Here is a 27739-nt window from a genome sequence, read left to right on the forward strand (position 1 = left end):
GGAACAGAATAGTGCCATTTGCATAGATGCGGATAGACCTAGAGACTGTCATACAGAGTGAAGTAAGTCAGAAAGAGAAAAACAAATATCATATAATATCACTTACATGTGAAATCTAGAAAAATGGTACAGATGAACATATTTGCAAAGCAGAAATAGAGACACAGATACAGAGAACAAACTTATGGATACCAGGGAGGGTAAGGGGAGGGATGAATTGGGACGTTGGAATTGACATATATACGCTTGTATTGCTTATCCTGTTCATGATGCCAACTGTCTTGCTGTTCACACTTTGCACACTGTTTGTTGAATCCAGAGTAGGCAATGCGCGAACTAAGGGGTTGGAAGAAGACACAAAGAGCCATAGGAACTGCAGACACATTTATTCTCTCCTGGCTGGCACAGCAGCCATAGCAGTATTCTCTCCTCTCATGGCTGAGCCAATGGACACAACCGTGATGCAGCAGCGGTGCCAGTGCTTTCTAGGTGGAACTCCCATATGCATACTGCACTAAGTAACCCATGACCAAGTGAGTATCTAGTGATGGGCATGTGCAGTGCTATCAGTGATCTCAGCTGTTACATGGTCAACATTTACAAAACGTGGGGCAAGAGAGCCTGAACACACCATCTTGGCTAATTCGCTCTCTCCCCACAATAGTACTATGTATAGCATAGATAAATAAGGAGACCCTTCTGTGTAGCACAGGAAACTTTACTCAATGCTCTGTGGTGACCTAAGTGGGAAGGAAATCTAAAAAAGAGGGATATATGTATACATATAACTGATTCACTTTGCTGTATAGCAGAATCTAACACAACACTGTAAAGCAACTAGATTCCAATAAAAATGAAAAAATGCGAGAGATGCTATTTGTAGGACTAACGGTAAAGGCATTATGGTTTGCTCCATAGAACTGTATAATAAAAACACAGGCAGAAAATATCTTTGAAGCAAGGTTATATCTGCACTCCTGCCTCAATAGAAATATGGCTGCACACCCTAATTTAGAACCAGGATTAGAGACACATTATATTATCATTATCTTATTGTCATTATGTTATGGGCTTGTTCAGTTGGTAAAGAATCTGCCTGCAATGCAGGAGATCCAGGTTCAATCCCTGAGTGGGGAAGATCCCCTGGAGAAGGAAATGACAACCCCTTGCAGTATTCTTCCCTGGAAAATCCCATGGACTGAGGAACCTGGTGGGGTATAGTCCCTGGGGTTGCAAAGAGTCACACATGACTTAGCAACCAAACCACCACCATATTATACTAACATCATATATCATTATAGTGTATTAGCACAGGCAGTGTGCTAATTCCACATTCTTATATGAACCTAGCTCTTTCCTTACATATTTTAGGAGATCGAGTTTCATTTTTTACTTTCTAACACCATATAAATGGAAAAAAATCAACTCTGAATCGCAGTACTCCTACAATCAATCATTTAAAAAACATATAGGTAAAAAATCAGGTTATTTCTTATGTTTTAAATCCTCAAAATGATATTTTTACTCCACACTTTGTACTTCAGAAAAGAAAATGATCTTCTTTATCCCCCATCACAGATGTCTCCTTAACTACAGACATTACCGGCAGAATAACAAGAGCATTCTCAAGATTATTCTGTGTCTGTTCATTTTTTTAAAAAGCTTTCCTGCAGAGAGTCAAAGCAGCCAATGCTTTTGTTGTTACTGTATGATTATATTTGAACAAATTAGGTGATTCCCTCCCTCCCCACCACCCATGTTGGTCAATGTAATAGGCTCCCAGAGTGAAACAAAATAGAAATTCATTTTTACTTCACGCCTGATGCAGAAGGCACACAGTCAGAAACACAGATCACCGTTTTCTTTTAAAAAGAGATTACCATCTGCTCTGTGTAGGGAGAACTATTCAGGCCCTGTCTAATTGTGACACGTATTTTTAGTTCAGGATCTTTTGACAACAAATTACCTTCAGTTTTTCTTTAAAGGGAATATGTAGGTTTGACTCTTAAGAGAAAGACAGAATGATAATGGAGGCATGTTTTTGTCTGAAGTTTTTAATAAGGTAATATTGGATTTAAGAGCTTAGCCCTATAGAAAATGGTGTTGAAAACAAAGTAATCTGTAAAGGATTGAGAATCTTTGGATAATCCCCACAGTTCCTTTAAGGATTTACCTTAGTTAGCTTCACTGTTTACGAATGTGTAGAATAAAGGTGCCTTGATTTTATAGAATGCTTTCAGAGCAATTTCTCCACTTTGGGTCATGTTTTTTTAAGCTCATAAAGTGCTCTCTAAGATTGCTAGGCACATTGGGAAGCTGATTTAAACTTTAGGCCAATCAAGGACCATTTAGATGAAGTGAACTAAACCATGTACAAGTCCTTTAAGAAGGACAAAGAGTTCTACAATGCAAGAGGGTGTGACTGCTGTTAAATAACTGATGGAGGAGTTAAGATGGCTTTTCCAAGCACTCACTTTCACTTTCAACCATTGAATAACCAATCTCCAGGTGAAAAAAAATGACAAGTGTTCCCATTATGATGTTCATTGCCAAGAGGCACACTGCAGACCTCACAGTGCTGTCTGGCCCCCTCGAGGTTTGAAATCTTTGCAAAAACTGAGTACAGCCAAAAGCCATCAGTCCTTGAAGGAGAAGAATATTTTTAGGAGCTGTGTCACTTTACCATGGGGCAGTTTATTTCATTTGATTCTTCTGATGAGTTTAAGTACTGGGAAACTAGTACTTAAAAACTAGTGCAACCAGTTTTTGTACTTCTGGTGGGAAACACAACCTAAAATTCCCTTGTAGCTGGGTATCATCATCTTCAAGCTAAGACATAAGAGACTTTGGTTACTGATAATATTATGGTTACCATTTTGATGTTGGCTATGGGCAGGACTGGTATTTTAAAAATTGAAGAGGGCCTCAAATACTCTAAAGATGTGTCATGCAAATTTAGAAAGTCCCTGAGACTACATGTACATACATACACTTTCTAAAATGTTGTGTTGAAATTACTACTGCTAGGGGCTGAATTATGTCCCCTCTAAAATTCATATCTTACAGTGCTATCCCTGAGTATCTCAGAATGTGATTGAATTTGGGAGACAGGGGTCTTTACAGAGGTAACTAAGTTAAAATGAAGTCATTAAAGTGGATCCTAATCCAATAGGACTGATGTCCTTCTAAGAAGCAGAGATTTGGATATAGACACCTACAGAGGGACTTCTGCTCCAAACCACCTCTGGACTTGAGCTGCAATATGAATCCTCCCCTGGGGCCTTGGCCTTGTTGGTCTGTCTGGCAGATTTCTCACTTGATAGCCCTCAAAATTTCATAAGCCAGTTCTTTTATATATGTACACATCCAGTTTGTTGTCTTTGGAAAACCTCTGAACAACTACCTTTGGATGTCTATATTCTAAAAAAACATACAGTACAAACTACTCCTAAATTATATATTTAAGTTCAGTGGCTGACTAACAGAAGCAGAAGCTATTAAGAAGAGGTAGCAAGAATACATAGAAGAACTGTACAAAAAATATCTTCATGAGCCAGATAATCACGATGGTGTGATCACTCACCTAGAGCCAGACATCCTGGAATGTGAACTCAAGTGGGCCTTAGGAAGCATCACTACAAACAAAGCTAGAGGAGGTGATGGAATTCCAGATGAGCTATTTCAAATCCTGAAAGATGACACTGTGAAAGTGCTGCACTCAATATGCCAGAAAATTTGGAAAACTCAGCAGTGGCCACAGGACTGGAAAAGGTCAGTTTTCATTCCAATCCCAAAGAAAGGCAATGCCAGAGAATGATCAAATTACTGCACAATTGCACTCATCTCACACGCTAGTAAAGTAACGCTCAAAATTCTCCAAGCCAGGCTTCAGCAATAAGTGAACTGTAAACTTCCAGAAGTTCAAGATGGCTTTAGAAAAGGCAGGGGAACCAGAGATCAAATTGCCAACATCCACTGGATCATGGAAAAAGCAAGAGAATTCCAGAAAAACATCTATTTCTGCTTTCTTGACTATGCCAAAGCCTTTGACTGTGTGGATCACAATAAACTGTGGAAAATTCTGAAAGAGATGGGAATACCAGACCACCTGACCTGCCTCTTGAAAAACTTGTATGCAGGTCAGGAAGCAACAGTTAGAACTGAACATGGAACAACAGCCTGGTTCCAAACAGGAAAAGGAGTACGTGAAGGCTGTATATTGTCACCCTGCTTATTTAACTTCTATGCAGAGTACATCATGAGAAACGCTGGGCTGGAAGAAGCACAAGCTGGAATCAAGATTGCTGGGGAGAAATATTAATAACCTCAGATATGCAGATGACACCACCCTTATGGCAGAAAGTGAAGAAGAACTAAAGAGACTCTTGATGAAAGTGAAAGAGGAGAGTGAAAAAGTTGGTTTAAAGCTCAACATTCAGAAAACTAAAATCATGGTATCTGGTCCCATCATTTCACGGCAAATAGATGTGAAACAGTGGAAACAGTGGCTGACTTTATTTTTCTGGGGTCCAAAATCACTGCAGATGGTGATTGCAGCCATGAAATTAAAAGACACATACTCCTTGGAAGGAAAGTTATGACCAACCTAGACAGCATATTCAAAAGCAGAGACATTACTTTGCCAATAAAGGTTCATGGTTTTTCCAGTGGTCATGTATGGATGTGACAGTTGGACTATAAAGAAAGCTGAGTGCCGAAGAATTGATGCTTTTGAACTGTGGTTTTGGAGAAGACTCTTGAGAGTCCCGTGGACTGCAGGAGATTCAAACAGTCTATCCTAAAGGAGATCAGTCCAGGGTGTTCATTGGAAGAACTGATGTTGAAGCTGAAACTCCAATACTTTGGCCAACTGATGTGAAGAGCTGACTCATTTGAAAAGATCCTGATGCTGGGAAAGAATGAGGGCAGGAAGAAAAGAGGACAACAGAGGATGAGATGGTTGGATGGAATCACTGACTCGACGGACATGGGTTTGGGTGAACTCAGGGAGTTGGTGATGAACAGGGACGCCTGGTGTGCTGTGGTTCATAGGGTCGCAAAGAGTCAGACATGACTGAGTGACTGAACTGAACTGACTAGGTTTTGGAGCTAAAATTGATGTTTAGTTGCCCAGTCGTGTCTGACACTTTTGCAACCCCGTGGATTGGAATTCTCCAGGCAGGAATACTGGAGTGCTTTGCCATTTTCCTTCTCCAGGGGATCTTCCTGACCCAGGGATAGATAGAGATGGCAGGTTCAAATCTTGACTCTGCCACTTTCCAGCAAGATGTCTTGGATCAAGCCACTTAATCTCTTAATTTCTTTGTTTGTAATATAGAAATTACTGGGTTGCAGTGAGAATTTAAGGAGTAAAATGTTTTTTAAAGCATTTAGCAATATTAAATTATAAGTTCTCAAGATATGCTAGTTACTGTCATTATTATTATTATTTATACATTTTTTTCCCCAGTCAGGATTCTTAGACAGTAGGAACTAAGTTAAATAAAAGGCAATTTAATGAAAGAATGATGGGAACCTCACAGGTTCCCTGAGAGTATCAGGGATCCAGACTCTGAGGTCATAAAGCTAGAAACCATTGCCAAAATCGATGCTGTAGAACTGACTTTCTGAGGCCCCACTGCTTCTTCTACCCCAACATCAATCCTACAGTCAACAGCACCGAGCCTGGAGACCAGAACCACTCCATCAGCTGTGTTATGGTGCTAGTCTTTTCATGATGGATTTCTCTGTGCTCCTTTCTTCTTTACATCACTAACTTTTGATTTGATGGTTGCCATAAGCATGAGTGAATGAATGGTGGAACCTATGTCTGTCTCATGCCCAGATGCAAGGAGTCCTGGGAAGGTATCTGGTGTTTCCTGTTTTGATAGTGAGAGACAAGCTCTATTTGATACACCGGAGTCAGGGATACATAAGACATAGGAATGCTGGATATTCAAAAAGTGACCAGTATTCACCACATATGAATGGACACTACAATCAGGTGACCTGTAATCACGGAAACTCTTCTGTTTCTTTACAATGCTTTCTAATCCTGTTTCCTTCTATAACCACTACCACCTATGCTGCTGCTGCTGCTGCTGCTAAGTCGCTTCAGTCGTGTCTGACTCTGTGTGACCCCAGAGACGGCAGCCCACCAGGCTCCCCCGTCCCTGGGATTCTCCAGGCAAGAATACTGGAGTGGCTTGCCATTTCCTTCTCCAATGCATGAAAGTGAAAAGTGAAAGTGAAGTTGCTCAGGTTGTCTACTTGAAAGTTACACAGTCGTGTCCGACTCCTAGCGACCCCATGGACTGCAGTCTACCAGGCTCCTCCGTCCATGGGATTTTCCAGGCAAGACTGGAGTGGGGTGCCATTGCCTTCTCCGACTACCACCTATGACAACTCCCAAACTCTTACTCCTAAACATATCTTTTTTGTATGTGTTGACTTGGTTTAGGAAATTTGTTGTGATAATGGTGACACAAAGGAGTCTAACATTATTTTATGGCCTATGAAGATATTTTGTTATAATTTCTAGGGAAAAACACCCCATTGAAAGAGAGAAAGTATTGAAAAACATGAGTTTTGGAGTCAGAAAGAACAGGCTTTGTATCCTGCCTTTCTGTTTAGTGTTATAATTGTTAGTGGCAAGGTTTTAAACCTTGGGTCTCCGTTTCTCTATTTGTAAAACAGGAATAACAGTAAATTGCTGATCTTGAAGCATGTTTGTGAGAATCAGACATAATCATGAAGTGTGGAACTGGGCAAAAACAAGACCTGTTGTAATGATTTTCAGCCTTCAGGGGTATCAAAAAGGCCAATGAAACAATATTTTAAATCTGATTTTATCAGATTTTTACCCACAAGATAAGGTCAAATAAATGTCGATTATTTTGAGTGGTTTCTTTTTTTTCTGGATGGCATTATTATTGAACATTACATGATGGAATCTTTCTGGTTAAAAATCCCATTTAAAAAATAAATGATCAACATTTAGATCAACATCTCCCAAGGCATTTTTATTAAGGTTTATGACCCAGTCTCCCCTACCAAGTCAAACCGGCACAAAGGTCATCTTACCTATGACAGATACTTTCCAACTACTAAACACAGCATTTTCCCATTTGTCTTACGCATAAATGCAGCTAGAGAGGACATGGTGCACAAGACTAAGTGGATAACTGTTAGGCCATGGTCAGTCAAGAAATATTTCCTTAAAATTTACTCCTTGGAAGAGTGTTTGCAGACCAAATTTGGGGGAATAGCAGATCTTCCTATAATAACAAGCTGAGTTTCTTAAATATATACATGCACTCCATAGTTTTCTTGAAAAAAATTTTTTTTGTATCCTGAGAATTAATGTGAACAAGATATATCTATTTACTCATTCCTTTACTGAAAGAGTCATTTAATGAGTATTTGTCAATTTCTTATATGAACCAGGCACTTTGCTTGGCACCTGGGAGACAAAAGGAGGAATACAGACAGTATCTCTTTATTCACAGAGTTTTTAGACCAGTCGGGAAAACAAATGACAATAATGTTATTTATAAGAAATGCATATTTGATCATTCAAATGACCAAAATATATTTCATATATTTTTTTGTCATGGTTCATGGTTCACATCTGGCTCCTACTTCCCCAAAGCCATGGAATTTCCTGAGTGATAAGAGCCATGGGAGCATCTTTTATTATAATAATTAGTGTTTAGTCCTCAGTTCTTGAAACCCTAAAGGTGAAATGAGCATCTTATTATTTACAAAAGACAGTTCTCAAGCTGGGTTCTTTTTAACATACTGTCTTTTGGAAAGCACCTATGGATGGAGACTGGTTGCCAGTGAAGCCAACCATGAGACTGAAAGGTGAAAGTGTTAGTCGCTCAGTCGTGTCTGACTCTTTGTGACGCCATGGACTGTAGCCCACCAGGCTCCTCTGTCCAGGGAATTCTCCAGGCCAGAATACTGGAGTGAGTTGCCATGCCCTCCTCCAGGGGGTCTTCCCAACCCAGGGATTGAATGTGAGCGAGTCTCTTGTATTGTAGGCAGATTCTGTACCGTCTGAGCCAGCAGGGAAGCCCAACCGTGAGATTAGTGGGTTGGAGATTTCAGACAGTCCCATTCTTCCACCTCTGGGGAGAAGAGAAGAGGTGGAAGTTGAATCAATCACGAATGCCTATGATTTGATCAGTCATGCCTAGGTAATGAAGCCTCTAAAAAAACACGAAAGGACTGGTGTTGAAGAGCTCCTCATCTGTGGGATCTGCAGTATCTCCAGGGAAATAGTGTCAGAATTGAGTTGTAGGACATTGGCTGGTGTTGGAGAATTGCCTGGCTCTGTACTAGCTGTTTTATATGCGATTAATCTTCACAACAAACCTATGAAGTGCACGTTATTTTATAGATGAGGAAACACAGGTTTAGAAGGGTTGAATAGCTTGCTGAAGGTTACATAAATAGAAAGTGGAATAGTTCTGGGTTTTCTCTGAGTGAAGGGCACAAATCTCAATCACTGCTTTACAGCCTTACAAGAGAGGTCCATCTTGTGACTCATACAGTTGATGAAACAAATGACTATATCAGTTGAAGTGTACAGCAGGAGAATTGCTGATCCTTCAGGGCCCTTGATGTACCAGGACTGATGGTGCTAACGGTGCCTATAAATTAGGAAAACAGTCATCAGGCCTACCAAATTGAAGGCCAGGCACAGAAATGCTTTTGTAATAGTTACCGCCATAGAAGGGAGAAAAAAACATAGAAATCCATTGCCTTATTAAATGATTCCAGGAGGTCTTTAGACCATACTGTTTCTCTGTTTTGTTGGGGTTTTTTTGGGGGGGGGAGGTCTGAAAAAGGAAACAATTTTATGCCCCATTTTATACCTTCTAGCTCTTTCCAAGATTATTTTCATTTGTGAAAACTGAGTGTCTTTATTCTGAAAGGGTGTGCCTAAAGTCTGGAAAGGTACAATAGAAGTATACAAGGTAAGAGAGGACTTACTTACAGAGTCTAGACAATCAAGGAATTGTTCCTTCAGTTTGAAGATGATAGTGCTATGCTACTGAGTGGTAAACAAAATAAATTCTGGAAGCTATAAAGCAGAGAGTTAAGTGGAAAGTGTCCTATAATGGAAGAAACCAGAACCTAAGGTGGCAACGGAAGAAAGTTAAGAAGCACCCACTTTTCATTATAGAGCCTTACAATCTCATAAATTTGTAAGAGAGCACCAGGTACTTTTAAAAGTCAGGGTGATAAGTGTCCAGCAACAAGGAATTTCTGAACTGTGGTATATCCCCACAATGGAACATTATACAGCTGTTAAAAAATAGGGAAGAGCTCTATGATAAGATATGGAAAGATGCCCATGATACAGTGTTAAGTGAAAAATCAAGGTTCAAAATAATGTATGTGAAATGCCACTTTTGTTAAGAAATGGGAAAAGTAAACTGTATATTTGTATTTGCTTGTACTTGTATAAAGAGAGGGCTTCCCTGGTGGTTCAGATGGTAAGGAATCCACCTGCAGTGTGGGGGACCTGGGTTTGATCCCTGGGTTGGGAAGATCCCCTGGAGGAGGGCATGGCAACCCACTCCACTATTCTTGCCTGGAGAATCCCCATGGACAGAGGAGTCTGGGAGGCTACAGTCCTTGGGGTCACAAAGAGTCGGACACAACTGAGTAAATCAGCATAGCACAGCACAATATAAAGAGACCTGAGAAGGATAAATCAGAAACAAATAAAAATGGTGAAGGAAGAGGATGAATTTGGAAGGAGTGGGAGCAGTGGGACTTCCCAATATTTACCTTTTAATTTCATTTTTACATTTTAGCTATGTAAATGCATTACTATTTAAAAAATTTGAAAATAAAGTGGTGCACAACATTACTGATAAAGGAGTGGTCTAAAATGCATAAAAAACTGCTGCTGCTGCTGCTGCTAAGTCACTTCAGTCATGTCCGACTCTGTGCGACCCCATTGATGGCAGCCCACCAGGTTCTCCCATCCCTGGGATTCTCCAGGCAAGAACACTGGAGTGGGTTGCCATTTCCTTCTCCAATACATGAAAGTGAAAAGTGAAAGTGAAGTTGCTCAGTCATGTCTGACTCCTAGCGACCCCATGGACTGCAGCCTACCAGGCTCCTCCGTCCATGGGATTTTCCAGGCAAGAGGACTGGAGTGGGGTGCCATTACCTTCTCCACATAAAGAACTCTTAAAGCTCAATGCTGAGAAAACAGACAACTCAATTAAAAAATGAGCAAAAGATCTCAAAGACTTCACCAAAGAAGAAACACAGATGGCATATAGATGTATGAAAAGATAAGGAGTCTCACTCATACTCAGTTGTGTCTGACTCTTTGTGACCCCATGGGCTATAGCCCACCAGATTCCTCTGTTCATGGAATTCTCCAGGCAAGAATACTGGAGTGGGTAGCTATTCCCTTCTCCAGGGGTCTTCCCGACCCAGGGATCAAACCCGGGTCATCTACATTGCAGGCAAATTCTTTACTATCTGAGTCACCAGGGAAGCCCTGTATGAAAAGATGCTCAACATCATATGTTATTAGAAAACTATGAATTTAAACATCAGTGAGATACTACTGCACCTACTAATATGGCTAAAATCCAAAATAGTGACAACACCAAATGCTGGTGAGGATACGGAGCAAAGGAACTTGTATTCATTGCTAGTGGGCAAAATGGTACAGCCACTTTGGGAGACAGTTTGGTATTTTCTTACAAAACCAAACATACTATCCAGCAATTGCACTTCTCAGTATTTGCCAAAATGGGCTAAAAACTTACATCCACACAAACCCTGCACATATATGTTTATAGCAACTCTATTTGTAATTGCAAAACATGGAAGAAGCCAAGATGTCCTTCAGTAGGTAAATAGATAAACAGTGGTATGTTTATAAATGGAATATTATTCAGTGCTAAAAAGAGATGAGCTGTCAAGCCAATATCGCTAAGAGAAAGAAGCAAATTTGGAAAGGCTACATGCTATATAGCTACAGGCTCAATGATTGTGTGCCTGCAAAATTCATATGTTGAAATTCTAATGCCCAATGTGATGGTAGGAAAAGGTGGAGCTTGGGGGAGGTGATTAGTCCATGAAAGCAGAGTTCTCATGAATGGCATTAGTGCCCTTACAGAAGATTCTCCAAAGGTCTCCCTTGACCCTACCACCATGTGAGGACACAGAGAGAAGATGGCCACCTGAACCAGGAAGCAGACCCTCACTAGATACCAAGTTAGCCGGCATCATGATCTTGGACTTCCCAGTCTCTCCAGAATGTCAGAAATAAATTTCTGTTTGTAAGCCATCCAGTCTATGGTATTTTGTTAAAGCACCCCAAAGGACTGAAATACTTATGATTCCAAGCATATAACATTTTAAGTGTGTCAACACTGGACGTCCAAACTGATACTTAACATGATAAAAAAGGGTCACAGTAAGGTTTACCATTATCAAATTTAGAATCTTAGGAAGCAGAGACTATTCCAAAATGTCACAAAGGTAGAAACTATTCATATGTTACAAATTCAAACATCAGAACAGCATTGACTGTCTCAGGAGCAATATCCAAAGCTAGAAGACACTGAAATATTGCCTTAGAAAACCCAAGGGAAATTGTTTTCTTACACAGGAGTATATATACATAAAAATTCAATTGTCAAGAGTGAATAAAGGCATTGCTAGATATGCAAGATCTCAAAACATTTATCTTCCCTCAGCTACTCACAGGAAGCTACAGGAGAAGGCTCCACTAAGACGTAAATTAAGGAAGAAGATGCTGTGGAACTCAGAAAACAGAAGCTCCCATGCAAAAGATAGACAAGAAACCCTTTAGGATGATCTGAACAGAGATCCTAAGATGAGAGTAGTGCAGACAGAGTTTTATTTTTACTGACAATAAAGGCAGGAAAGGGAATATTCTTTTACATATTAGAAGACAAATTCAAGGCATTTATATCAGCAAGGCTTACAAAAGCATTAACTTGAAGACTGATCTTGAGTCACCTTAAAATAAGTTAGTAATAAGTATGTTATGTTCCTGTGATGGATATATCAAAGGAGTCACTTAACATGAAACCTCCTGAAATGTAGTTTCACCTTCATCACTATTGGAAAAAAATACTTAAGTGGGAGGAGCTTTGATGGAATTCCTTATTACATTTTTATATTTTTAGTAGTTTTTGCTTAAATAAAAAACATTGAAAATAAACTGGTTTGAGAAGTATGACAGAAAAGATCTCTGAACCATCTATATTTTCTCCCCCTTACTACTATAATAAAATAAACAAAATATCCAAAATAAGCAATTCCAAACATGTGAGCCAAAAAAATGTGAATGTAATATAACAGCTAGGCAATAGGCAAATTAGAATGTATGCATATGCTCAGAATCTAGACGAAAACTATATTTTAAAAAGGATGATACATATGGTGAAGTTAAAAGGGAAAATCAACAATTCATCTTGACTTTTGGTTTGGTTGGATTGAATATTGTTTTATTGGGGAAACACAATAGACACTCTTGGCCTAAAATGGAAGAATTAGATGAAGATTAGATGAGGAGACTACTTTATTTGACTAGTTTTGGAAATAATCTCATGATTATCTGGTTCATGATTTTCCTATCTGGCACTGTAAATCTGTAGGGCAGTGATCTATAGACATGACTCTTTTATTGACCATCATAGAACCTAATATCATAGCAACATATCTATTGAGTAAACAAATGACTGCAGAGCCCAGCACAACACTAATTCCTCCAGAGAACTGTTAATTTACAAAAATAATCATAATCTCTAATTTCAATACATTTCCTAACACACAAAAATGAACTTTTATCTTCTTCCATTTTACTCTATTCATTTATTCAGCACATCATTATTGAAGGAATTCTCTGTGAAAGCCTCTTAGTTGGGCATCTTTTTACTAAAAACTAGTACAGGAGAAATGATCTCTTTTTTCTCTCAAATCGTAGGGAAGTTAACTCTCTACACTGACAAGGATCATGAAATGTTTCAATTCATAAGCTATGAGATGACCATAAACCCAAGGTTGATTTGTTATTTTTTACATCATCAGAGTTCATCGCACTCTGAATATATTGAAAAACGTGATTGTTTTCCTGGATGACATGTATGCTAGTTCAACAGCTTACACTGCAGTCATAATTGGTTATGATTTCAGCTGGCAGCTACTCTGGCACTATATTATCACTGTGATGTCAAGAAGGCATTAACATTTATTGAGTACTTGTATGTTGTAGACTTCTTTACAGCAACCTCATGAGGTAAGTATTATTGTCCATATTTCACAGAAGAAGCAAATGGTACAGAGTGCTATACTGACAACCTGTCCAGGTAGCAAATCTGGGATGAAACCCAGTGATGTCTGATTCTTATCCCATGCCTTTTCTACTATGATCTATAGGAGTTGGCCTATAGGGCTTATGATTTTGTAATAAATTAAGCCCAGATATATTGAAATTATACACAAAAGTTTAAGTTAGTTGAAGAAGTATGGAAAGGGATAGTTAGGGAATTTGGGATTGACAAGTGGACATTGATATATTTAAAATGGTTAACCAAAAAAGACCTACTATATAGCACAGGGAACTCTGCTCAATGATATGTGGAAGCCTGGATGGGAGGGGAATGTGGGGGAGAATGGATGCACGTATACCTATGGCTGAGTCCCTTTGCTGTCCATTTGAAACTATCACAACATTTTCAATTGGCTATGTGAGTGAAAGTCGCTCAGTCGTGTCTGACTCTTTGCAACCCCATGGATACAGTCCATGGGATTCTCTAAGCCAGAATTTGGAGTGGTAGCCATTCCCTTCTCCAGGGGATCTTCCCAACCCGGGTACTGAACCTAGGTCTTCCACATTGCAGGTGGATTCTTTACCAACTGAGCCACCAGGGAAGCTCAAGAATAGTGGAGTGGGTAGCCTCTCCCTTCTCCAGCGGATCTTCCCAACCCAGGAATCAAACCAGGGTCTCCTGCATTGCAGGCAGATTCTTTACCAGTTGAGCTACATAGGAAGCCCCAAGATATGGAACACTTCACGAATGTGCATGTCATCCTTGTGCAGGGGCCATGCTAATCTTCTCTATATTGTTCCAATTTTAGTATATGTGCTGCTGAAGCTAGAACAAAAGTAAAACACAGTAATATAAAATAAAGTTTTTTAAAAAGAAATATATATTGAAAACTTTATCTTTAAAAGACTTAGATATATATGCTGCTGCTGCTGCTAAGTCGCTTCAGTCGTGTCCGACTCTGTGCGACCCCATAAACGGAAGCCCACCAGGCTCCCCCGTCCCTGGGATTCTCCAGGCAAGAACACTGGAGTGGGTTGCCATTTCCTTCTCCAATGCGTGAAAGTGAAAAGTGAAAGTGAAGTCACTCAGTCGTGTCCGACTCTTAGCGACCCAATGGACTGCAGCCTTCCAGGCTCCTCCATCCATGGGATTTTCCAGGCAAGAGTACTGGAGTGGGTTGGCATTGCCTTCTCCATTAGATATATATACTCATGCCTTAAAACCTCATTTTCACATATATATATATATATATATATATATATATATGCACGTGTGTGTGTGTGTGTGTGTGTGTGTGCTTGCTAAGTCGCTTCAGTCACGTCCGACTCTTTGTGATCCTATGGACTGTAGCCCACCAGGCTCCTCTGTCTTTGGGATTCTCCAGGCGAGGATACTGCAGTAGGTTGCCACTTCCTTCTGACCCAGGGATCAAACCTGCGTCTCTTATGTCTCCTGCATTGGCAGGCGAGTTCTTTATCACCACCACCTGGGAAGCCCATATATATATATATGTAATTTAATCTAGATTACATAATGTATATATGTAATCTAAACCCAAGAGGGCAACATTTTAAGTGAAAACCTAAGAACTGATGTAAAGTACTAAATGAAATATATTTTTTCAAGCATTAAGTTAGGTGAGACCAATGAAGCATATTGTAGTCATCTTGCAAAAGAGTTTCTTATATTCTGAAAAGTACAGTTTATTATATTCCATCCTCAGCACTTTCATGGACACAAAGTCAGGAATATTTCTAAAGTTGACAGACAACTTACAAGCAAAGATCACTACATGTGATCTTAAGATTATAAGATGTGTGTATTTGTGTAAACGTATTCTGACATATTTCATAATTCCAATGAGAGAAATATATCACAAAGACTGAACTGTCTGAGAGTATCATAACTGGAATTAAAAATCCACCCTCTTTGTTCTATTCCACTTTGAACCTGACTAGAAGTTTGTGCAGCGTTCCTAAGGAGACAAAGCCATATGTACCATATAAATATATATTTTTTAAGATTAGAGTTTGTTGAACCCAGATTTTACTTTACTTCCTTTCTTTGGCTTCTGTAGCTCTACACTCCATAGTCTTCCTCCTATTTTTCTGGCTGTTCCTTTTTTATCTCTTTTCTGTTCACATCTTATTCACCCAGTTATTAAATATTGTAGATTCTCAGGCCTCCTAAGTTTTCATTCTTTACTCTGCATCAACTCCTCATGGAAATTCACATATGCCTATAGTTATAATTATCAAAATATTCAAGTGATTCACAAATTTATATCTTCAGGGTAGAGCTCTCTGTGTGCTCCAGACCTGTGTCATACATCAAGAAATAATAATTAAACTTGTGATTTCTTCCTTGCCCCCCACCCAGAATCTAAAGGCTTCCCAGATGGGAAGAATCCACCTGCAATGCAGGAGCCGCAGGAGACACAGGTTCAATCCCTGGGTTGGGAAGATCTCCTGGAGGAGGGCATGGCAACCCGCTCCAGTATTCTTGCTTGGAGAATCCCCATGGACAGAGGAGCCTGGTGGGCTATAGTACATAGGGTTGCAAAGAGTCGGACATGACTGAAGCAACTGAGCACTCACGCACATGCACAGAACCTAAAACATTCTCATTCTTCTCATTTTGGGTGAATGACATCCTCATTTATGTACTAATCCAAGCAAAAATCCTTGGAAATCATAAGGGTCATTTTTCATTCCTCTCTTTCTCATTCATATTGACTCTTTTACTAAATCCCATCTATTTTTCCTTCTAATTCTCCCTTCTATCCATCTACTCTTTTCCACTTCTATCCTGATCCAAGCTAGCATCTTTCTCTCCTTGATCCATTCTGATAGTCTTCAAAATGGTATACTTCCTTTCTCTACCTGCATCAGTCTGTTCTCAATGCTACAGCTAAAGTGATTCTCCAAACACAAATCTTACCATATCAGCCCTCCTTCCCCCAGATCAAAAATCCACCAGTGATCCACTGTTCCTAGGATAAAGATAAAACCTTTTTTTTTTTAATATAAGATCCTCCAAGGTAAGTCCTCTACCCACATTTCCAGCTTCCACTCATACCGTGGTCTTTTTTCTTTTGCTGCTACAGCCACATTAAATGTACTTCTGGGCACCATGTTTGCCAGCTTTCCTCCTGCTACAGAGTCTTGAATATGACACTGGAATCCAACCAGAGTCTCCTGCATTGGCAGGTGGATTTTTTTACCATTGAGCCACCAAGGAAACCCTTGTTATTTCCTTACTCAGCCAATAAACAAAAGACATATCCTCAAGGGAACTCTCTTGATCCTCATAAGTCCATCCCTCCATTTGCCCTCTAATGAAGGAAAGTTATGGCCAACCTAGATAGCATATTAAAAAGCAGAGACGTTACTTTGTCAACAAAGGTCCGTCTAGTCAAGGCTATGGTTTTTCCAGTGGTCACGTATGGATGTGAGAGCTGGACTGTGAAGAAAGCGGAGCACCGAAGAACTGATGCTTTTGAACTGTGGTGTTGGAGAAGACTCTTGAGAGTCCCTTGGACTGCAAGGAGATCCAACCAGTCCATTCTAAAGGAGATCAGTCTTGAGTGTTCATTGGAAGGACTGATGCTAAAGCTGAAACTCCAGTACTTTGGCCACCTGATATGAAGATTTGACTCATTGGAAAAGACTCTGATGCTGGGAGGGATTGGGGGCAGGAGGAGAAGGGGACGACAGTGGATGAGATGGCTGGATGGCATCACCAAATTGATGGACGTGAGTCTGGGTGAACTCTGGGAGTTGGTGATGGACAGGGAAGCCTGGCGTGCTGCTATTCTTGGGGTCGCAAAGAGTCGGACACGACTGAGCGACTGAAATGAACTGAACTGAACATGAAGTACCACTAGTGCACAGGCATTTAACAAACACAGCAATAAGAGTGACTATTGCTCTCTCCCTCCCTTGCCTAGATGCTCCATTAGGGAGGGTAGGGACCCTCTTTACTTTTGCTCACCATGAATATAAGAGATGTGGGTTTGATCCCTGGGTAAGGAAGATCCCCTGGAGGAGGGCATGGTAACCCACTCCAGTATTCTTACCTGGAGAATCCCATAGACAGAGAAGCCTGGTGGGCTACAGTCCACAGGGTCACAAAGAGTTGGACACGACTGAAGCCATTTAGCAGGCATGCATTATCTAGCACAGTGCTGGGTACCACCCAGGCTGCAATGTACTTGCTGAATGGATTACTGAAATAATTTCCTAGTTAACCAAACATTTCTTATTGTTTGATACCAACTCTAGAAACTATGTTTCTAAGAGAAGATATTCAATTATTCAGAGAAGGAAGGAAGTCATGTACATTGGTAAGATCAGATGTACATTTTATTAATGTAGATAAAAGCTTAACCAGGCACTGAAAGACTATATACATACTGAGGGTTACACTTATGAGAATGCTGAGTAACAGGAGCAGGTTGGAGATACCCTACTGACACTTAAGAAGATTTTAAGAATTTTTCAGTCCAATCATGAAAATTAGCACTTATGCTCATGTTCACTGCTGAGTTCAAAGACGTGGAGGCCTGAAGCAGATCAGTAAGTTTTTAACCAGGTTATATAAGATTCTCCGTATGTGAGTTCCCCCTTCCCCAATCCAAATTATTTACAATTATCCTTTAGTATTCTCTTGATCCTCAGGGTGTTTTCAGTGAAAAAGCAGAAAGCCAACTTGTAGTATCCTAACAATATAAAAACCGTATAATACTCTAACCATATAATACTAGACAGTGGCACCTGAGTTTGGTAAAAGCGTAGGTCTCCCTTTACACTCAGGTTCATTTCTTTTCTCATGTTTTACTTCTATTGACCTGCCCCAGAGTAGACAGCAGGAGGCAGAAATCAGGAGCACTCTGTTGTGAACTGGATGGCCTAATTAACCAGTTGCAGAGCTCTGGACAGCTTAGTCAGTTCAGTTCAGTCACTCAGTAGTGTCCAACTCTTTGTGACCCCATGGACTGCAACACGCCAGGCTTCCTGTTCATCACCAACTCCCGGATCTTGCTCAGACTTAATTTACAATTGAGTTGGTGATGCCACCCAATCATCTCATCCTCTGTTGTCCCTTTCTCCTCCTGCCTTCAATCTTTCCCAGCATCAGGGTCTTTTCCAATGAGTTGGCTCTTCACATAGGTGGGCAAAGGATTGGAGCTTTAGCATCAGTCCTTCAAATGAATATTCAGGGTCGATTTCCTTTAGGATTGACTGGTTGGATCTCCTTGCTACCCAAGGGACTCCCAAGAGTCTTCCTCAACCCCACAGTTCAAAAGCATCAATTCATGGGTACTCAGCTTTCTTTATGGTCCAACTCTCACGTCCATATATGGCTACTAGAAAATCAGCTTTGATAGATGAAACTTTGTCAGCAAAGTAATGTCTCTGCTTTTTAACATGCTGTCTAGGTTGGTTGTAGCTTTTCTTCCAAGGAACAAGCACCTTTTAATTTCATGGCTGCAGTCACCATCTGCAGTGATTTTGGAGCCCAAGAAAATAAAATCTATCACTCTTTCCATTGTTTCCCCATCTATTTGCCATGAAGTGATGGGACTGGATGCCATGATCTTAGTTTTTTGAATGTTGAGTTTTAAGCCAGCATTTTTACTCTCCTCTTTCACTTTCATCAAGTGGTTCTTTAGTTTCTCTTTGCTTTCTGTCATAAGAGTGGTGTCATCCGCATATCTGAGGTTACTGATATTTCTCCTGGCAATCTTGATTCCATCTTGTGCTTCATCCAGTCCAGCATTTCACATGATGTACTCTGCATACAAATTAAATAAGCAGTGTGACAGTATACAGCCTTTCCCAATTTGGAGCCAGTCCATTGTTCCATGTCTGGTTGTAACTGTTGCTTCTTGACCTGCATGCAGATTTCTCAGGAGGCAGGTAAGGTGGTCTGGTATTCCCATCTTTTGAAGAATTTTCCACAGTTTGTTGTGATCCACACAGTCAAAGGATTTAATGTAGTCAATGAAGCACAAATAAATGTTTTACTGGAATTCTCTTGCTTTTTCTATGATTCAACAGATGTTAGCAATTTGATCTCTGGTTCCTCTGCCTTTTCTAAATCCAGCTTGAACTTCTGGAAGTTCTCAGTTCAGATACTGTTGAAGCCAGGCTTGGAGAATTTTGAGCATTACTTTGCTAGCGTATGAGATGAGTGCAATTGTGCGGTAGTCTGAACATTCTTTGGCACTGCTTTTCTTTAGGACTGCAATGAAAACTGACCTTTTCCAGTCCTGTGGCCACTGCTGAGTTTTCCAAATTTGCTGGCATATTGAGTGCAGCACTTTCACAGCATCATCTTTTAGGATTTGAAATAGCTCAGCTGGAATTCTGTCACCTCCACTAGCTTGGTTCGTAGAGATGCTTCCTAAGGCCCACTTGACTTAATACTCCAGGATGTTTGGCTCTAGGTGAGTGATCACACTATCATATTATCTGGGTCACTAAGATCTTTTTTGTATAGTTCTTCTGTGTATTCTGGGCTTCCCTTGTGGCTCAGCTGGTAAAGAATCTGTCTGCAATGCAGGAGACCTGGGTTGGATCCCTGGGTTGAGAAGATCTCCTGGAGAAGGGAAAGGCCACACACTCCAGTATTCTGGCCTGGAGAATCCCATTGACTGTGCAGTCCATGGGGTCCCAAAGAGTCAGACATGACTGAGAGACTTTCACTTTCTGTGTATTCTTGCCACCTCTTCTTAATATCTTCTGCTTCTGTTAGGTCCATACCAGTTCTGTCCTTTATTGTGCCCATCTTTGCATGAAATGTTCCCTGGTATCTCAAATTTTCTTGAAGAGATCTCTAGTCTTTCCCATTCTATTGTTTTCCTCTATTTCTTTGTGTTGATCACTGAGGAAGGCTTTCTTATCTCTCTTTGCTATTCTTTGAAAATCTGCATTCAGATGCATATATGCTTCCTTTTCTCATTTGCCTTTCACTTCTCTTCTTTGCTCAGTTATTTGTAAGGCCTCCTCAGACAACCATTTTACCTTTATGCATTTCTTTTTCTTAGAGAAGGTTTTGATTACAGCCTCTTGTAAAATGTTTTGAACCTCTGTCCATAGTTCTTCAGGCACTCTATCTATCAGATTTAATCCCTTGAATCTATTTGCCACTTCCACTGTATAATCAATTGTAAAAGATTTGATTTAGGTCATACCTGAATGGTTTTCTCTACTTTCATTAAATCTGATTTTTGCAATAAGGAATTCATGATCTGAGCCAGTCAGCTCCTGGTCTTGTTTTTGCTGACTGTATAGAGCTTCTCTATCTTTGGCTGCAAAGAATATAATCAATCTGATTTCAGTGTTGACCATCTGGTGATGTCCATGTGTAGAGTCATCTCCTGTGTTGTTGGAACAGGGTGTTTACTATGAGCAGTGCGTTCTCTCCGTAAAATGCTGTTAGCCTTTGCCCTGCTTCATTTTGTACTCCAAGGCCAAACTTGCCTGTTACTCCAGGTATCTCTTGACTTCCTACTTTTGCATTCCAGTCTCCTATGATGAAAAGGACATCTTTTGGGGGTGTTCATTCTAGAAGGTTGTTCAAGTCTTCATAGAACTTCAGTTTCTTCAGAATTACTGGTCGGGGCATAGACTTGGATTACTGTGATATTGAATGGTTTGCCTTGGAAATGAACAGAGATCATTCTGTCGTTTTTGAGATTGCACTCAAGTACCGCATCTTGCACTCTTTTGTTGACTATGAGGGCTACTCCATTTCTTCTAAGGGATTCTTGCCCATAGTAGTAGATATAATGGTGAATTCCATTCACCCATTTTGGTCCATTTTAGTTCACTGATTCCTAAAATGTTGATGTTCAGTCTTGCTGACTCCTGCTTGACCACTTCCAATTTACCTTGATTCATGGACTTAACATTCCAGGTTCCAATGCAATATTGTTCTTTATAGCATTGGACTTTACTTCCATCACCAGTCACATCCAGAACTGGGTATTGTTTTTGCTTTGGCTCAGCCTCTTCATTCTTTTTGGAGGTATTTCTCCACTCTTCTCCCATTGCATAGTAGACACTGACCTGGGGAATTCATCTTTCAGTGTCATATCTTTTTTCCTTTTCGTATGGTTTTTGGGATTCTCAAGGCAAGAATACCGAAGTGGTTTTTCATTCCCTTCTTCAGTGGACCATGTTTTGTCAGAACTTTCCACTATGACCCATCTGTCTTGGTTGGCCCCACATGGCATAACTCATAGTTTCATTGAATTAGACAAGGCTGTGATCCATGTAATCAGTTTGGTTAGTTTTCTGTAATTGTGGTTTTCATTCTGCCCTCTGATGGAGAAGGATAAGATGCTCATGGAAGCTTCCTGATGGGAGGAACTGGCTGCAGGGGAATCTGGTTCTTGCTCTGATGAGTGGGACCATGCTCAGTAAATCTTTAATTTGATTTTCTATTGATGGTTGGTGCTCTGTTGCTTTCTTGTAGTTTGACTTGAGGGCAAACTATGGTAGGGGTAATGGTGGTAATGGCAACCTCCTTCAAAAGGACTTATGCCAGCATGCTGTGGCTCCAAGGACTGTTGTATTCAGTGCCCCTGATCCCAAGGCAGGGCACTGCCAACCCATGCCTCTACTGGAGACTCCAGGACATTCACAGGCAAGTCTGGTTCAGTCTCTTGTGGGCCACTGCTCCTTTCTCCTGTGTCCTGGTGTGCCCTCCAAGAATCTGTTTCCCTAATCCTTTGGAAGTACTGTAATCAAATCCCACTGGCTTTCAAAGTCAAATTCCCTGGGGGTTCTCAGTCCCTTTGTTGAATCCCCAGGTTGGGAAATCTGTTGTGAGACCTAGAACTTTTGCAATAGTATGAGAATTTCTTTGGTAGAATTGTTCTCCAGTTTGGGGGTCGTCTGCTTAGTGGCTTTGTGGTGGGACTAATGGCGACCTCCTCCAAGAGGACTTATATCACATGGCACGGCTCCCAGGTCTGCTGCAGCCAGAGCCCCTGTCCCCACAGCAGGCCACTGCTGACCCATGCCTCCGCAGGAGACACACAAGCACTCAAAGGCAGGTCTGGCTCAGTCTCTTGTGGGGTTCCTGGTGCACACAGGTTTTCTTTGAGTTCTCTGAGTGTTTCTGGAAGGTATGGGTTCAATTCTAAACACTATTTTGCCCCTCCTACTGTCTTGTTGGGGCTTCTCCTTTGTCCTTGGATGTCAGATATCTTTTTCGGGTGGGAAGGAAATGGCAACCCATTCCAGTATTCTTGCCTGGAAAATCCCATGGACGGAGGAGTCTGGTAGGCTCCTCTATCCATGGGGGTCACAAAGAGTCAGACAAGACTGAGCGACTTCTTTCCTTTCCTTTCCAACATTCTCCTGTTAATGGTTGTTTAGTGGTTAGCTGCAATTTTGGAGTTCTCACAGGAGAAGATGAGCACATGTCTTTCTACTCTGCCATCTTTTTTAGGTCAACTGAATCTCTGCAGAAACATTTTGGAAATGAAGCATGTGAATCTCCTAAACCTATTTAGAAATGGAGAAGCCCTCACATTTTTTGACAGCTCACACTGGATATTACCCTTTGGTGTCTCAAATCCCGAATTAGAGGATTGTGTTAATGATTCTAGAGGCCCTTAGTTAACCTTCAAATTCCCTGATTCTTCACCAAGGATTTTATTTTATTATTTTTTTAAATTTATGCCTCACACTGCCAAACAAAGTGCTTTTGTGATATAATCTAAAGCAACAACCCCTACAAGACTGAGAATCTGTATTATGTAGAGGTGAAAAACACTAGCTTTTGAATCAGAAAGACCTGGGTTCAAAACCTTTGGCATTAATGAGCTATGTAATTTTAAGCACGTTACTTTAAAGCTTATGAATCTTTGTTACTATATCTAGAAGCTAGTGATGCTTCTTTCTTCATGGAGACATTGTGAGGATAATATTAAATATGTAATACAGGTGAAACACAGTACTTGGTACAGAGCCGGCCTACAATGAAGCACTGATGTAATTACAACTTTTATTTAAAAGAGATAGTGCTCATGGCTCCTCTGACCCTATGTTTGCTCTCCAGTAAGACAGACTTCATTTTCTGGTATCCATGAGTTGCGTCAGGCTGCAAATTTCTGAGCCTCATTTTGCAACCAAAGTCTATCAGTCATTCTCAGCCATTCTCTGAATCAGAGCAGCTGACAGAATCTTCAGTGAGGTCATTATTTTTAGCTTTGGAACCGTTAGAAAGCTGCAGGGGATTTTTCACGGCATTCAACAAATTAGCAAAGGTCATCAAAACAAACCCACTTACTGAATTCATTGGCTCGAAATCCTATCAAACCAGCGCTGTTGTATTAAATTAAAGCACTTTCTACTCACAGTATTTCCATAAAAAAATGAAGCTAAATTATGTTTAGATTGGCTCTATTGTTGCTACATTTTAAGGTCGCAAATTTTGATGGCAAGTCAACTCATCTCCTATCTGTAACCCCCTCACCATATGATCATGTGATTCTTTCAGTCTAAAATTTCCTCACTTTTCCTCTCTGTCCATCCAAGTCTGAAGTCCCATTTCCTTTAGTAAGCCATTCCTAAATTATTTAATCCCTGGTCTCCGGTCTTCTTTGCTCTTGACCCAGAATAGGACATTTATATAAATGTGTGTGTGTGTGTTTGTGTGTGTGTATATATATATATATATGATATATTATAATGTAATAAATATATTATATATCTTTTTCTAAGTGTGGTTTTGACTTTATTTGGCTCTGTACAAGGCATTAAACATAATTCGTCTCTTCCATTTTCACAGATGCCCTTAATGATACTAAACTCTTCTTGGTTGATTAACTAGCTCGTGAAGCATCCACAAACCAGCATGATGACTAAACACACCAATGGCTCTTGACAAATAGTATATATACCATAAGCTCTCTGCTTTCCATATCACATAAATAATGTTTTGGAAGAAATACTACGGAATCAGGTAATTGATCCATTTTTCTACATGCCCTAAACAATGCCTTTGAATCAAGCCACACCACAAGACTGCTGGATCCTTTAGCTGCATCATTTTAGATGTAATAGAATTGCCTTACTGAGTTGTACTTTGTTGTTATGCCAGCAGACCACACTGATGGATTGCATAAGAAAGAACTAGATAAATCTCTGAGCCCCTGTTCTGAATATCTACTGGAGAAATACTACAGAATAGTAAATTAGGTTTGGTTTTATGGACAACTTGAAATTTATAAGTTGATTGCCTTTCCTTGCTTTGGCCATTAAAAACCTTACTGATAAATTTGGGGTTCATTTCTCTCAACTGTATGCTCCACCTTACTAACAAGTTTTGCTTTATTATTTTTCCACCTATAGTTTCTCTTTGTTCTGGTCACCACAGCTGTTTACTATAATCCTTTTACACCAAAACTATGTTTTGTTAAGTGTCTCATATCTTTAGTAGAATAGGAGATTAAAAATAAATTCTTGATCTGTTCCTCTAGGGAATTATAGCAATTATAACTTACAGATCATTATTTCTCAATTATTTTCTGACTTATATTTTTCTTTCATTGTTTTATGTCTCCATAACTTGGTTTTAATCCAGATTATATTCTTAAAATTTTCCTATATCCCTCCACACACTGGCAGCATAGCATATGCTCATTGAATCTTTAAATCAGACTTCCAGATAAAGGTCTGCTTCTAGGTAACTAGCTGTGTGATATTGACCTTAATGTCATTGAGACTTGAAGAATTTCATTCTCCTCATCTGTATCTGACAGAATTGGCCTGAAATAATCTTCAATGACCAGGCAATGGCACCCCACTCCAGTACTCTTGCCTGGAAAATCCCATGGACGGAGGAGCCTGGTAGGCTCCAGTCCATGGGGTCGCTAAGAGTCAGGCATGACTGAGTGACTTCCCTTTCACTTTTCACTTTCATGCATTGGAGAAGGAAATGGCAACCCACTCCAGTATTCTTGCCTGGAGAATCCCAGGGACAGAGGAGCCTAGTGGGCTGCCATCTATGGGGTCGCACAGAGTCGGACACGACTGAAGCGACTTAGCAGCAGTAGCAGCAGCAGTCCTAAGATTCTGTCACAATTGCATGAATTCTTAAAAAAAACATTCTTGACACAAGATATTTAAAGACAGATCTGACTTAGTAAACTACTCGCAGATATGAATATGACCAAGTGACCTATTTATTGCAGAAGATGTCCATAAAGAGAAGGGCTCTGTGTAAGGGAGATTTACTCGCTTTTTTCATTAACAAAGAGGACACTTCTAGACACTTTGGTTCAGAATTTAAGCTGGAAGAATAATTACAAATGGGTAATAAAAATGATTTAGAAGGCCTGCTGCTGCTGCTAAGTTGCTTCAGTCCTGTCCAACTCTGTGCGACCCCATAGACAGCAGCCCATCAGGCTCCCCCGTCCCTGGGATTCTCCAGGTAAGAACACTGGAGTGGGTTGCCATTTCCTTCTCCAATGCATAAAAGTGAAAAGTGAAAGTGAAGTCTCTCAGTCGTGTCCGACCCTCAGTGACCCCGTGGACTGCAGCCTGCCAGGCTCCTCCAACCATGGGATTTTCCTAGGCCTTTTTAACTCTGTAGTTTCATACCTAGAAAGTGCAGATTCCAGTTCTTTTAGTAGAAAAGAGGCTGGGGGGTGTTGCAGAGGGACTCTAAATGGAGACCTAGTTTCAAGTCCAACACCGGTCATTAATCAAAGAAACAATGGATTGCCTGACTCTGTGTCCTTGATTTTTCAGTAATGAAAAGAGAAAAATTATCAGCCCATACCTGCAAGATGATTTGTGAGGGTCAAGCAAGACAGTGCTAGATAACCCCATTCAGTAAGTACAAAATGTTATATACATTTGTATATGTGTGCACAGCCATGAGTCAAGAGATGACCTCTGATGACTTTGTGAGTATTTTTGGATTGCTTTTATGACTAAATTGGATGATTTTGCAAAGTTGGTGGTTAAGATGGCTAAGCCAATCTCAGATTCTTGGTGTTTCCCAAATTTGTGAATGATTCAACAACATATAAATTTCCCTGCTTCCCAATGCAACTTCATTGGAGTTGAGGACAAAGTCTTATCAAGATATAAACAACATGAAGTCTGGTCCATGTCTTTTTTGTTCAATGGACATAAAATATCAAGTCAAATATTTGTTGATTACATGGAGGGGAAGCTGGATGAATGATGAGGTACCCTCCATGGCTGTGTGTCTTGCTCCTTTCCTATGTCAGTTAAGGCACAGGATTCCGGCTTGTGTTTCAGAAAACTTACACATAGTGAGACTCAGAATTCTGAGATCACTTCGAAATGCCAGTATCTGTTCATTTGTTGTCAACTTGACATCACAACACCAAGTATCATAGAAGAGAAGCTAGAACAATTTCCCCAGAATCTTCTTATCCAGGTTCAGATCAGATCAGGTCACTCAGTCATGTCCGACTCTTTGCGACCCCATGAATCGCAGCACGCCAGGCCTCCTTGTCCATCACCAACTCCTGGAGTTCACTGAGACTCACGTCCATTGAGTCAGTGATGCCATCCAGCCATCTCATCCTCTGTCGTCCCCTTCTTCTCTTGCTCCCAATCCCTCCCAGCATCAGAGTCTTTTCCAATGAGTCAACTCTTCACACGAGGTGGCCAAAGTACTGGAGTTTCAGCTTCAGCATCATTCTTTCCAAAGAAATCCCAGGGCTGATCTCCTTCAGAATGGACTGGTTGCATCTCCTTGCAGTCCATGGGACTCTCAAGAGTCTTCTCCAACACCACAGTTCAAAAGCATCAATTCTTCAGCTCTCAGCCTTCTTCACAGTCCAACTCTCACATCCATACATGACCACAGGAAAAACCATAGCCTTGACTAGACAGACCTTTGTTGGCACAGTAATGTCTCTGCTTTTGAATATACTATCTAGGTCGGTCATAACTTTCCTTCCAAGGAGTAAGCGTCTTCTAATTTCATGGCTGTAGTCACCATCTGTAGTGATTTTGGAGCCCAGAAAAATAAAGTCTGACACTGTTTCCACTGTCTCCCCATCTATTTCCCATGAAGTGATGGGACCGGATGCCATGATCTTCGTTTTCTGAATGTTGAGCTTTAAGCCAACATTTTCACTCTCCACTTTCACTTTCATCAAGAGGCTTTTGAGTTCCTCTTCACTTTCTGCCATAAGGGTGGTGTCATCTGCATATCTGAGGTTATTGATATTTCTCCTGGCAATCTTGATTCCAGCTTGTGTTTCTTCCAGTCCAGTGTTTCTCATGATGTATTCTGCATGGAAGTTAAATAAACAAGGTGACAATATACAGCCTTGACAAACTCCTTTTCCTATTTGGAACCAGGCTGTTGTTCCATGTCCAGTTCTAACT

At 40.4% G+C, this 27739-nt stretch overlaps 1 protein-coding gene and 1 non-coding gene across 2 annotated transcripts in view; both read right to left on the reverse strand.

The window, feature by feature from the left end:
• Positions 1–27739, reverse strand: part of GABRB1 (gamma-aminobutyric acid type A receptor subunit beta1) — a 446588-nt gene that overhangs the window by 66293 nt on the left and 352556 nt on the right. The window lies entirely within an intron of this gene.
• LOC112586323 lies at positions 14069–14175 on the reverse strand. The gene has a single exon (XR_003110784.3). It is a non-coding gene; the product is annotated as a U6 spliceosomal RNA (small nuclear RNA).

The sequence above is a fragment of the Bubalus bubalis genome, chromosome 7, assembly GCF_019923935.1.
Source record: "Bubalus bubalis isolate 160015118507 breed Murrah chromosome 7, NDDB_SH_1, whole genome shotgun sequence".
In the NCBI taxonomy this organism is placed as follows: domain Eukaryota; kingdom Metazoa; phylum Chordata; class Mammalia; order Artiodactyla; family Bovidae; genus Bubalus; species Bubalus bubalis.